We start from the raw sequence: 13,752 nt of genomic DNA, 5'->3' as shown, positions 1-13,752 counted from the left end.
AACCCAGAGAACATTTTACTTACTAGAAACTGGTTTATTATAAAAGGATTTAACCTAGGAACAGCTAGATGGAGGAGATGCATAAGGCAATCTTTGAGGAAAGGTTGCACAGCTCCCATGCCCTCTTTAGCTGTGCCATTTTCCTAAGCTCCATGTGTTCACCAACCCATAACCTCTTAGAACCCTTTCCTTTTAGGGTTTTATGGAAGTTTCATTGCATAGACAATTAATTAAATTAATTATTGATTAAATAATTGACCATTGGGGGACGCACGGGTGGCTCAGTTGGTTGAGTGGCCGACTTCAGCTCAGCCCATATCTCATCGTTTGTGGGTTTGAGCCCTGCATTGGGCTCTGTGCTGACAACTCAGAGCCTGGAGCCTGCTTCGGATTCTTTGTCTCCCTCTCTCTCTGCCTTTCCGCCACTTGTGTTCTGTATTTCTCTCTCTCTCTCTCTCTCTCTCTCTCTCTCTCTCAGAAATAAATAAACATTAAAAAAATAAAAAAAAATAATTGACCATTAGCACTTGATTCTATCTCTGTCCGTCTCTCCTCTCCAGAGGTCAGGTGGGGGAGGGGGGTGGGACTGAAAGTTCCAACCTCTGGATTCTGTGGTTAGTTCTCCTGGCAACCAGCTCCCATCCTTAGGTGAAGCCCAAAAGTAACTTCACGTATATAACAAAAGATAGCTTTGTCACTCTCAACACAGGAAACTCAAAGATTTGGGGAGCTGTGCGCCAGAAACTGTGGATGAACACCAAATGCATATTTCTTATAAATAACAATATCACAGTATGACAGACCTTTCTAATGATTTTGGATTTTAGTCTCAGATCACTTCAAAACCACTGATAACTTTTAATCAGGTAAGAGCCTTAATCTGAAAGATTTTTTGAACTGACTGTTCTGTTTGCTTTGTGAACCATGGATAGATGTAAGGGAGGGTGAAATTGGCAGTTTTGAGACTAGCTAGAAAGTTATTATGCTCTACAGGATATGATGATGACTGGGTTAAGGTGGAAGCATCAGAGACAAAAAACTAACTATTAATATAGACTATAATTTAGAGGTAGAGTCAAATAGGACTTGGTGATGCATAGGGAGTTGAGAAAAATTGCCTTGCATTTAGATAATTTCAGAGAATGGCATTTTTCTACATTTTTTTCTGAAATAAATGATAGAAAAGAAATAGTAATAGATATCCTAAGCTTCTACTCACTTACCTTGACAGCTTTTCACCTTATTAGTTTAGCTGATCTCTTGCCTACACAGTTCATTCATTCATGAGTGGCTGCAAGATGCTTATTATTTACATCAACTAAATAAAGTGGACTGCAGTAGATGATCTTGACAGGACAGTGCAATAGTTTCATGAGATTTTTATGACTCAGTATTTTCTCCTCCCAACCCACCCTATTCACTACCATCATACTTTCCTCAAGAATTATTTCAGTTAATTTTTCTCCTGCTTATCATGGTTTTCATGACCCACCATGCTCAGGACCAGATTGATCTTTTTGGTTTGGTCTCTTTCTTCTCCTTGTGCATCCCATGTTTCAGCTAAAAATAGCTCCTCTGTGTTCCTTGAGTACTCCAGAATGTTCCCATCCTCTTGTCTGCTCCTATAGTCTTCCAAGTGACATATTAGAATACCATCTCTCTAAAAACATTCTACCAGCATCAGGGCTTGGCATGACAGTAATGCACAGTGATTAGGAGAACTAGTTTAAGAAATATGGGTCAGAATCATGCCTCTGTTACTTAGACATGTGGTCTCCAGCAAGTCCTTATCGTCTCTAAGAGCCATTTACTCTTTCTTTAAGATGGGGAAAATAATAGAGTCTACTTATAGTGTTGCTCTAAAAATTAAATGATATAATACATGAACACATTTCATAACAGTGTCAACATAAATTAGGCACTAAATTAATGATAGATATCAATATCTTTATTAATGCTCACTTCAAATGCTGTAACTCTATGTGAAAAACTCATGACATAATAGTTTGAGTTATTACCTTGGATATGATGTCACATGTTACAATTGTTTGTACATACATATGTGTATATACATGAATACATATACATATAAATGACCAAAAATAAATAATGTTTTATATTTTCACTATCATAACAATAGGTCTACATCTCTTGAGTACTTAGCACATTCCACTGTGCATTAGGAGTGTGTATGTACCAGGGTGCCTGAGTGGATCAGTTGGCTAAGCGTCCAGCTTCAACTCAGGTCGTGATCTCATAGCTCATGAGTTCGAGCCCCACATCAGGCTCTGTGCTGACAGCTCAGAGCCTGGAGCCTCCTTCCGATTCTGTTTCCCTCTGTCTCTGCTCCTCTTCTGCTTGCACTCTGTCTCTCTCTCACTCAAAAATAAATAAACATTTAAAAAATAAAAATAAATAGATTGTGTATGTAACAAGCACACAATAATTTCCTGTGCTGAACTTTTTCTCCTCTGCCTTATATGCAATTTTTAGAGAACTTGCTTATGTCCTTTTCTCACATTGTTTATACCTGCAACTCTTGCTAAATGCAAGTTAAGTCACAGCTCTCACCCACTCTGTCCAAGGTAATTGGGATTTGGATAGACCTATGGCCTTAGTTTTTTCAGGTACATTCTTTCCTTCTATGACTTAGAAATCAGAGTCAGAGGATCTGTCACTTTGGGGCATGGTACAGCTAGTTTAGACTGGCCATACTAGGTCTAATATATTCCAAGATAGAGACAGGCATGCTGGACAGAGACAGAATAATGTCATTTGTGTGCCCATAGAAGGGACGCAATCTTCTATTGACAGATAAAATCATCTCAGTTCATAGCTTTTTTGTTCCTTTGTTATTCCATTGTTCAGTGTACCTACAGTTTCCAGGTCTTGGAGTAAGATACTTTGTACCCTTCTAAGAAATCATCCCTAGTTTTAGTATTTTCTGTTGCTAATAAGTAAACCATTCTTGTTGGAGACCATGTGCATATCTCCTTTCTCTTTGCATGCTCTTTGCTGTGTGTCATATTTTCATCTCTCATCCACAACACCTCGCCAATTGCCTCACACAGAATAGCACTAACAGTCAAGACATGCTCAGTTATTTTTACCACTTCTTGAGAATCTTGAATTTAACACCATATTGCTAACAGTACTGGATTAGGCTTATTTAAAAGTGAATTCAAACTAAATTCCTTTGAGAAATTCAGTAGCATTGAGATTTTCTCTTAAGACCTACTGGATTATGGTAAACCTGAGTTGGGAATTATTAAATTGGACTGAAGTATAGTAAAGAAAATAACTGGCTTTACTTATGGTAATTTGCATGCATTTGGAAAAAAAACACAAAGATACTTCCTGGATCGTAATTGTACCCTGGTAAATAATAATTTTTCTGAAGCCGATTTGCATTGTAGAGGTTTTGTTTGTTAACCAAGGAAAAAGCAGATGTTTCTATGTTGCTGGCACAGAAACATTCTAAATTTCAGATGCTAAATCCCAAATGAACATTTCAAAGCTTTCATGGGTGTATGTTTTATAAAATACAGTTTATGTAGAGTAGAAAATATGACTTTCAAAATATAGTTGAAAAGTCCTGGTGATGACAATGTCATGATTCTAAGGGAGGGTTAATGAAAAGCTGCAAAGTACATAAAGATTCTGTCGGAGAAATAGTGTATAGGCGTTCCCAGCTAGGGCTTGAGAGGGAGGCAGCTATATTCCATAAAGTCTATAATACTAAATAAATTCTATAAAACTGACCGTTAGTTATATAATTCTCAGCAACTTACTCAGCATCTCTTAGACTCAATTTCCTCATGTAAAAAAGTGGGGTATGGGTACAAATTGTACTTAAAAGCTTTTGGGGAAACTAAATCAGATTGTTGAAGTAAAGGGCTTACCAGAATGCCTGACATGTAGAAATCTTGTAATTCATGGGGCTTCTTGTTGTTTTGTTGTAGTTATTTTTTTTTAAGTTTTTTTTATGTTTATTTCTGAGACAGAGAGAGACAGAGCATGAGTGGGGGAAGGGCAGAGAGAGAGGGAGACACAGAATCAGAAGCAGGCTCCAGACTCTGAGCTGTCAGCACAGAGCCTGATGTGGGGCTCGAACTCACAAACCGTGAGATCACGACCTGAGCCGAAGTCGGTCGCCCAACTGACTGAGCCACCCAGGCGCCCCTTGTTGTAGTTATTATAGACAGATTTTCATCTGATTTCACTTGTTCCATGGCTCTGATAAGAATTGGGTGGAAAAGAGTATAAAATTGCATGTAGGACAAATTTATATTTATAAATAAGTGATGCTTAATCACTGAAAGGGCAAACACCAAAATGTTGATAGATATCTTTGTTAATAAGTAAAGGTAATGCATATTCTTAATTCTTTCTACATGCATTTTCCAAACTTGCCATTGACCAAGATGGCCTTAACATTCCCCTAAGCTTGATTAAAGGTTAGACAGGTTTCCTTCTGACTTTAGGCCCCTGAATGCCCTTTTCTTAGAGCACTAACTTTAGAAAACTTGCAGTTGTAAATTCTGTCACTTAGAGATGTAAAATCTTCCACAATCCAGAATGCCTCCCTCAGGCCATGGGAGTTGTGCCTCTGAAATGTATTTATTGAACTCCTATCTCTCAGTCTCTGTGGGTACATAGGAAACTAACTTCAAGAAGGGACAATTAGCAAACACAGAAGGCCTAATCACATTGATAGAGCTCCCCAAAATGTCCTCCAGTATTTCTCCATTATCTTACCCCAGCCATTGAAAATCCTTCCTTTTGTTCCAGCGAAGCTGTGTTCATTTTCTCTCCCCTATTGCAATAGTCTTGAATAAAGTCTTCCTTCTTGTTTAGCTTGTGCAGTGCATTTTTTTCCTTTAATACTACAAACATTGTATTTATGGTAAAAATGAAAATACAGGGTATGTTTTTGAGCATGTATCAAACACGTTTTGAGACATGTATCTATGTATGTGTACATGTCTATGTATGTGTATATAAAAGAATGTTAGCTAAAAATATTTGTTAGCTAAAAATTCTGAAGAGGAACTGAAGGTCAGTCTCTCTTAAAGTCATCACCCTCAAACTTGTTTCTGATTAGATTATAATGATTTTATTTCAGCAAAAGCTGCCAACATCAAAAACTCAGTTGTTGGGGTCAGTTGAAGTATCAGCCACAGAAACTTGACAGCTGCTAGATTTCTAAAGCATAGACCTCCAGTCTATGTCCAACTCCCTATTGACTGTTGCCTTACAGAGTGGCATAGAGCAAAAGACGTGATCTTCATCCTACCTGGATCTCATTTTCCTCTATCTAAAAAGAAAGGGAAAAATGTTCTGAAAAGCAGTACAGAGTTAAAAATTCAAAAGAGCACAAAATATTTTCACCTAGAAAGAATTTCTCTCCATTGCTTTTGAGATAGATTTGCATTAGAGGGGCATATTTTGGCTATTAGAGCCACACTCTAAACTGGCCTGACTCTGCCTCTAGCCATCTTCAATTCATCTGTAGAATGGAATGACAGTAATAACATCTATGTCATAGATTTGCTGTGAAGATTAAGGGAATTAATATGCATAAAGCATTTGCACTTTTTTTTAAAGCACTTATACTTTTAACTGGGTCTTGTGCATACTACTTTGTTGCCATCCTGTCCTGATTAATGTTTATTAAATATTTTAAAACATTTCAGGGAGGAACATAGTGGTCACTTGGCAATTTGATTTGAGCATGGGAACTGAGTCTGTTACGATTCTCTTATGACCAAATTGTAGGAGTTTATTTATGACCATGGCGATATCAGAGTCACATGTACATCTGAGGTAAAGAAATTGCCACATAATACCTAAAAAAAAAACAAAAAAAAAATGGAGGGGACACCTGGGGTGGCTCAGTCCATTGAGCATATGACTTCAGCTCAGATCATGATCTTGCGCTCGTGGGTTCATGCCCCTCATGCGGCTCTGTGCTGACAGTTCAGAACCTGGAACCTGCTTTGGATTCTGTGTCTCCCTCTCTCTCTGCTCTTCCCCTGCTTGTGCTCTGTCTCTCAAAAACTAAAATAAAACCCTAAAAAAATGTGTTAGCAGGGAGGAAGAAGAGCATGGTGTTATGGTGGGGTTTTTGTTTGTTTGTTTGTTTGTTTGTTTGTTTTTGAGAGAGAGAGTGCATAGGGAAGAGGGGCAAAGGGAGAAAGAATCCCAAGCAAGCTCCACACTCAAAGTGGAGCCTGATGCAGGGCTCCATCTGATGACTGTGAGATCATGATCTCAGCCAAAATCAAGAGTTGGTGGCTCAACTGACTGAGCCACCTTGGTGCTGCAACAGGGTGTAATATTTGAATAACATTATATCTGTTATAATGTACATTTCCAAGGTTATTAAGTTTTTTTCCCTCAGCATAGATTTTTTTTGGTGGCAAGTGTTTTATGAAATGTTTGTATCATAACTTGTTTAACCGATTTCTATAGTTGGACTTCTGGCTTGTTTTCAATTTTTCACCATGATAATAAATATGATAAACATAAATATTACATAAACTCGAAGGAAATAAAGGCTTTGCTGATATGTCTTCAGCGGAATATTTTATATATTTACATTTTTTTCTTATTTCAGGTATTAATTTTTGAAGGGAGATATTTTTGACCCATTTGTATTTATTTGAAGTTTCCTATGAAACTTATTCACTCATTGTTTCGTATCTATTTATTTATACTGAATAACAATGTGTGCTTTTTAATGATCTCTATGTTTATTCTAACACTTTGTAAAACAACTAATGGTTAGATGGCTTGATTTAGGAAAATTGAAATGTGTGGCCTTCTGAAGTTGCTGCTACTCATAAATTTAATAATTTATTGTCCAAAGTTTGAATTACCATGGTTAATAAGATTTATGGAATTCAATTAAAACTAGGCTAAATGAAATAAGGGGTAAATAAACAGCATCATTAAATAGCTGTTGATAACTGAGTTATCCAAACAGATTTCATCTCCAGGCATCATTTGTCCCCAATCAACCACTAATTGAAATGTCAAAGTGAAAGGTTTTTACTTGAATCACAGATTTCAGTTAATTGCACAATCGCATTAAATTTTCCATTAAAATTGTGTCTTTGTGATATTTTTTAGAGATTTGAACGTAATAGCTGGTTGAACACGTCAAAGGAAAGAAACAGAAAGAACCCCCTGATATTTTCACCAATGCCAAGAATCCTATCCTGGATGTTGCCCATTTCTCAACTTGCTCTTACTCTGCCTGACTCCTGAGCGGAAACTCTTATTTCCGCTTTACTTTGACTCACTATCATAAATCTTAATTTTCAATTCCTTAAAACATCCTCATCTCAATTGATGCACTATTTTATTTTCTAGAAAAGTTAAAAGCTTCTAGAAAACAAAAGCTCTGATATTATTTGACTCTGGCCTTTAGAAAGTAAATTTTGAGGCCACTGATTCTTTAGACCCTGAGTTTGATAATTTCTTTTCTATACTCAAATATTTCTTAAAACAAAAAAAAAGTAATATGGTAGACTTTTTCTCTTTTTTCTAATTATTTTTAAATTTTTCTTTGACTAATTTCACGACCAAGTATAAGGAAGAGACTTAGATAAAAAGGAATAGAAAGCAACACAGCTTACAAATATGGTTATAACTGTGTGTCATTCCCAGAAAGAAGCTATCACAGGCAATTTGAGTAGTGGTTAAGAATAAGGACTCCGGAATTAAACAGCCTTTTTTTTTCTTCCCCTGAACTTAGTTCCATAAATATTACAAGGAATAGACTTTGTTCAGATGTGTAATTCTATCTGAGAGGTGCGTTTCTAGAAGTAGCACTGCTGAGTCAGGAGGATGGTACATATAGAAATGTAATTGCTATTGCCAAATTACCCTCTGAAGGGATTGCATCAGTTTGCACTCACACCAAGAGTGAATGGATGTGCTTGTTTTCTCATAAACTCAACACTACTGGGTATTGTAAAACATTATGACTTCGTTAGTTTGATCATTGAAAAACTGGGGTCTCTTTGACAGTTACAGTATATTTCTTTACGAATGAAATTATTTTATTTTTAAAAGTTAAAGTAAATCTTAGCAGCCTTTCTTGGTGCCCCTGCATTCAACCTAAAAAAATGTAATAAATATGTTTGAAGATATAAAATACACAATGAATAATGCATACAGTGTGAGAAAAAGCATAAACACAACTAAAAATATTCTTTGTTGAAATAATTTTGAAATAGTGAATACATTCATCAATTTTTTAAGTCTATAAAACACTGGCCAAATTTTAAATAACTATTGTAAATTTTCAGAAATGCACACTTATGTTTATGTTCTGCTTAAATATTATACTTTACTGAAGTATCTGAGAGTGGGCAATTTGTAAACAAGACAATTCTTTCAGTGTTTTGGAAGTTTAAGATTTATGAAGTAAATTGTCACTTTAAATTAAAGTGTAAATGTAATCTTAGTGGAAATACATTCATTTGGATTACTTTTCCAAGAAGTTTTGCAATCACTATAAGAAAGAACATATGAAATGCTATTTTGGAGTAATAGTAACTATAGATATGGTTTTAAAAATAATACTTTTTTCAATCAAATTATTTCCTTGTCAGAGAAGCATTAATTATTGAGAAAATAACTAAAGTGGGCTTTTAGAAATATTTGTTTTTATAGTCTAGGAAATGTAAGCTTTGAAAATAAATTTTGCCCTAAATATTTAAAAAATCAAGTCTAATTTACTTAAGGAGGTAAAGAAATCAAGAGTCAAATTAAAATCTTGCCTAAAATCTTGCCTAAAATCTTTTTTTTTTTTCTCAAGTGTATGCTCAGGTAAAACCTTGGTTTCCCTAGTCTCCTGCATTTAGCAAGGGGGCATTTATCAGAAGTTTCCCACAATGCACTTAGTAAATGGAGTTATACTTTTGAAACAGAAGAGAATAAAAGTATTTGAAGACTACTTATCAGTTTTACTTGCAAAACTCTCCTACCCCAGAACTAATGAGTCTCTTTAGTGTTATTTAAATATGATGCTTCTTATTCTGGGAACATTAGGACACTCTTGACTGAACGATCTATATTTTCCTTATTTCTTTCCTCACCAGTACCTCCATGCAAAGATAGGAAAAGTATAGAAAAAAGCCATGAATCTCATATCTGCCTAAGGTTTTCTGTGAGTATTATCAGTGAAACACTTGAAATAAGAAACGATACAATCTGTTAAGTTCAGAAAATTAGCTGTGCATTTAATAGCTCTGTGAGATCCTATTTCAGTGAGAATATTCAGGGCTTGATTTGTTAACAAAGTCAGGCTTGATTCAGTGAGACTTCCCATAGGAAACTGGGAATGTTAAAGCTAAATCAACATCTTAATAGGAAGACTAGAAGTTATTCTGTGAGCACTGGTAGTTTTGCATTCGCAGTTACAGATTTATTATTGTCCATTAATTAAAACTGGTATTTTCCTCCAAATACCATTATGTCTTTCTCCCGCTACTATCTGCTTTACTGTTTTTCCTGGATCTCATTATTTCTCTCTATGAGAATATCCCATGTGGTGTGTAAATATGGAATTAACTACCTCCCTCATTTTGAACAGAAACAGGATTGTTTCTCTTGCTGGGGTTGGCAAACTTTCTGGGTCAGATAGTTAATATATTTGACTTTCCAAGTCCTATGGTCTCTGTTGCATAAGCTTAACTCTGCCATTTTAGCTTGGAATTAGCCAGAGATGAGATGTCAACAAAGAGGCATGGCTGCATTTCATTATCATTTGATTTCTAGAAATAGGCATAGAGCCAGGTTTGACCCATGGGCCTTAGTTTGCTGACCTCTATCTACTTCTAACCCAATGTACTAAAGAGGTAAATCAATCTCAAATCTTCTAAGAGAATTAGTAACTTTAAATTTAGGCTTTTATGAAGATGTAGAGTAAAATACCTTGAAACTTCTCCATATCCTGTTTTGCAGCCCAGTGGCTTAGAGCTTGTAGAGAAGAATTTTCTGTCTGAGAGAAGCAGTGCACTTGGATGAACACTAACTGCAGCCATCCCTTTGGTCAACATTTAGCAAATTTAGTAGAAGGGACGCTGTGTTTACCTATTCAATGTCCATTCCACCCTCTCTCCTTACTAACAAAACTTGGATTTATTTGAGGGGTGGCCTTATGCCTAGCTAAAATCCTGGATTCACCATACTCCTTATTTAAATGCTAATGGCATGTGACATTCTTCTAGCAAGTGATATGCAACTAAAATCTACTTGGTGCAGCTTCCAAAAAGCTGTTGTTTATAGGACTAAAAAAAAAAAGTACAGAATTAGCTTTTGCCCTTAGCTCTCCTTTCTTCCTACCTGGAATGCAGTTTTGATGCCTGATATTTCTCCATTATATTGCAGCCAGGATGAGAAAGTCATGTGTTTAAGTTGGAGGAAACTAAAAGCTTAAAGGAGATTGGATTCCGGCCTTTCTAGAGAAGGTTATAAGTACTGTGGTGTATACTTGAGTATAGATTCTTGGATCAGGATAAAATTAACCTTATTAGACTAAGTCATTGCAGTCAGGTGTCTAACACACCACCCAAGTGAATGCTCTATCTTTAGCTTTAAAATATCATCTCTATTTATTGTGCAAGTGTAACATGATCCAAAATTCAATTTTACACCAGAGTCTAATTTCATTAATGTCTCATTTCTGTTTCTGTCTCTATTTTAATAGCTTCTTTTCAAAGACAGTTCTATTTCAAAATAGCATTTGGTTAGGAAATTGAAGAAATCTCGAAAACACTTTCCCTGTACTAAGACAGTATTCATTTGCAGGTATGTTCAGATTAAATAATTCTGCCTGCAATGTTCTCAGCAGTGTCACTGACCCACAACTAGGGTATGAAAGAGTGGGAGGATGGAGTAGAAATTGAAAGAGCTTTTAAAAATCAATATAATGTTAGGTTGTACAAGATTCTGAAATAGAAGGAATTGCTTTTAAAGAAGCAGTGAGGTAGCTGGGTCAGAGTGCATCAGGTCAGGTTTTCCTTAGGAACTGCTAAACAAAGATGGGATCCCGACAACAACCACACGGTCTTCTGGGAGGGCAGATGTTTGCCATGGGATTCTTGTAAGATCTCCTTTTTAGACGTTTTGGGCTCAGTGCACATCATTTACTTCCTAAAACTTTCCCACAAAGAATGTGATTAATTCTCATGATCTTTAAAAATAAACAAATAAAATATTCCTTTAAGGACTTGTTCTAGTCCACACATGACTAGGAATGCCAGATAGAAATGAACCTCACACAGCAAAATATTCTAAACACATTTGATACTTTAACTCATTAACCCTTTGATACCCATTCTAACTTTACATTTTGACACTTGGAAGTGTTTCTAAAAGAGAGATTTGTAAAATTTACTTGAACATTTTGGGGCATGAATAACATTTTTTAAAGATAAACTATAAGTAATTTACATACTAGACTATAAAAAATTGTATGGAACGTTTTTGACACTCTCTACTTTTTCTCTAGGGAAATAGTTGCAGTTTTGAAACCCTGTTGCATGGGGAAAGGTGTCTGGATTTTCTTGGTCTACATTCTTGTGTTTCTTATATTGAATTTATTTACCATGGTGTGTACTGTGATGGGATGCACAATTATTTTTCTGAGGTCTTATTAACTAAGTATTAGTCTAATCAAATGTTTACACAAGTCATAACTTTAATTAATGAATTTCTATTTGTTCATTCCCGAAATGCTGGATTTCTCCAAACTTGGACATACTTTCTGCAGACACTTAATGTGTGCAGACACATATAAGAATTAATGCTATTCTAATATGGTGTATGGGTTCTTATCATGCTGTGAACATGGAGAAGGGTGGAGTTTAAAAGCTCCTTGATTTTGCTACTAAACCAGTCTGAAAAGCAACTTCCATTTACTCGTCACCAAAGTGCTTCCTTTGTAATACTGCTCATCATTTCACAACAGTTACTAGAGATAAGGATGTCGTCATCTTATTGGCTATATTCTTGCCTGATACAGTACGGCTTACAAAGTACTAAAAACTTTATGCCATGGTACAGAAGGTAAATAAACCTTACAATTAAAAACTCAGTAAAAGGTTCGTGTCTGGTATCATAGCTGACTTGGATCCTGATCACAATAGCTAGAAGGTGGAAGGAACGGCTCAGAAGAAATGGAAACGCTACAGCTGTCTGTTTTGCTGTTTGAGGACTTCTCAGGGGATCCTGGGCCTTGGAATGGGGTGGCATGGTGGCTTGCATGGGCACATACCTTACACACCTGAGTATATCCCCCTCCTTTAGCAACAGAGGTATCTTAGGCTGTTTGGGGTTATAAAGAAACCTCTTTTATGTTAACCACATTTTCAGATAATTTTAGAATCTAGAAACATCCCCAAACTCATGCTTAAACAGTGGTGTCTTCATACCTGTGTCTCTCCTGAACATTGGTCTTACCCAGTTGAAGAGTCCAAAAATGAGCCTAACAAAGAATCTCTAGGTCCTGATCGTCAAAGTACAGTGGGCTGGCCATCAGCAATTAATTTGAGAGTCTGGCAACTCCCATTTCAGCAGGGATATGAAGGATCCTCCAGATGCTGCTGTAAGCACTTGTGAAGAAATGGGTGGAGGTAGAGTAGTGGCTCCAGGTTCATTTCGTCTCACCTGTTTTTGGCTTGCTCGTGGCTCTGTTGGTCCTTGGAGGAGTAAATGCTATCAGAGGGAATATGTGCAGATGCATTCCTTCCGGAAGATAGCAGGGCACTCACCTTGGTGAGTGGCCCAAACTGTATCTTCTAAGGTGGGAGACCTTAAAATATTTTAGTTTGGGACGCCTGGGTGGCGCAGTCAGTTAAGCGTCCGACTTCAGCCAGGTCACGATCTCGCGGTCCGGGAGTTCGAGCCCTGCGTCAGGCTCTGGGCTGATGGCTCAGAGCCTGGAGCCTGTTTCCGATTCTGTGTCTCCCTCTCTCTTTGCCCCTCCCCCATTCATGCTCTGTCTCTCTCTGTCCGAAAAATAAATAAACGTTGAAAAAAAATTAAAAAAAAATATTTTAGTTTGTTTCACTCTCTGTGTTTGTATGACTACCAGATCACATAAAAAATGATGTGCAAAAAAGCAGAAAATAAGGCAAGTCCCATTTCAGCATGTAGAATTCTTCTGAAAAATAATAAAGACTTCTTATGGAATTTAATTCTTATGTCTTGATCATATTGTTCACATTATGCCCTCTCCCATTTAAGATTATTGTTAATTATCTATAAATGTCTCCCAAATCATTGTGGCAAAAACATTTCTGAACAATGAACAATATCTCAGAACTGGATAGACTTTTAATTTCACAAAATGAAACTATTATAAATATCTCGAATTTTTCATAAATTCTTGTGACTTTTCCTGACTTTTATGAAGATGAGACATTCTGTTTTCAAGTCGCAATTCTTTTCTTGGTGTCTGCTTTGGTGTGGATCGTGCCATCTAACCTCCTATGTTTGTTGCTTTGCCTCTAAAAGGAAGTTAATAATTTTGACCTTTTGCATTGGGGTTTTGTTCCTCTGTGAAGAAAAACATTAACGCCAGTAAATTACCCTGGGATCTATGGATGTAAGTGCAGGAATGAAAGGAATTATTCTATTTAAGACAGGGAGAAAGTAGATACACTTGAGTAAATGTGTTTCACATGTGCTGTTCTGCTCCAGTGAAGATGAACGGAGAGTGGTTACCCCAGTGGA

General features: G+C 36.4%; 1 protein-coding gene across 2 annotated transcripts in view; it reads left to right on the top strand.

The window, feature by feature from the left end:
• ZNF804B (zinc finger protein 804B) overlaps positions 1-13,752 on the top strand; it is a 516,049-nt gene that overhangs the window by 472,055 nt on the left and 30,242 nt on the right. Inside the window, exon 1 of one of the 2 annotated variants that reach the window (XM_053218481.1) lies at positions 583-866. The exons of the other annotated variant lie outside the window; for it this stretch is intronic. The gene's annotated coding sequence lies outside the window, so the exon portion shown is untranslated. Of the gene's footprint in view, positions 1-582; positions 867-13,752 lie in introns of those variants that run through there. 2 annotated transcript variants of the gene reach the window in all.

The sequence above is a fragment of the Acinonyx jubatus genome, chromosome A2 (assembly GCF_027475565.1).
Source record: "Acinonyx jubatus isolate Ajub_Pintada_27869175 chromosome A2, VMU_Ajub_asm_v1.0, whole genome shotgun sequence".
Taxonomy (NCBI): domain Eukaryota; kingdom Metazoa; phylum Chordata; class Mammalia; order Carnivora; family Felidae; genus Acinonyx; species Acinonyx jubatus.
This window is presented reverse-complemented; position numbering and strand designations above follow the sequence as displayed.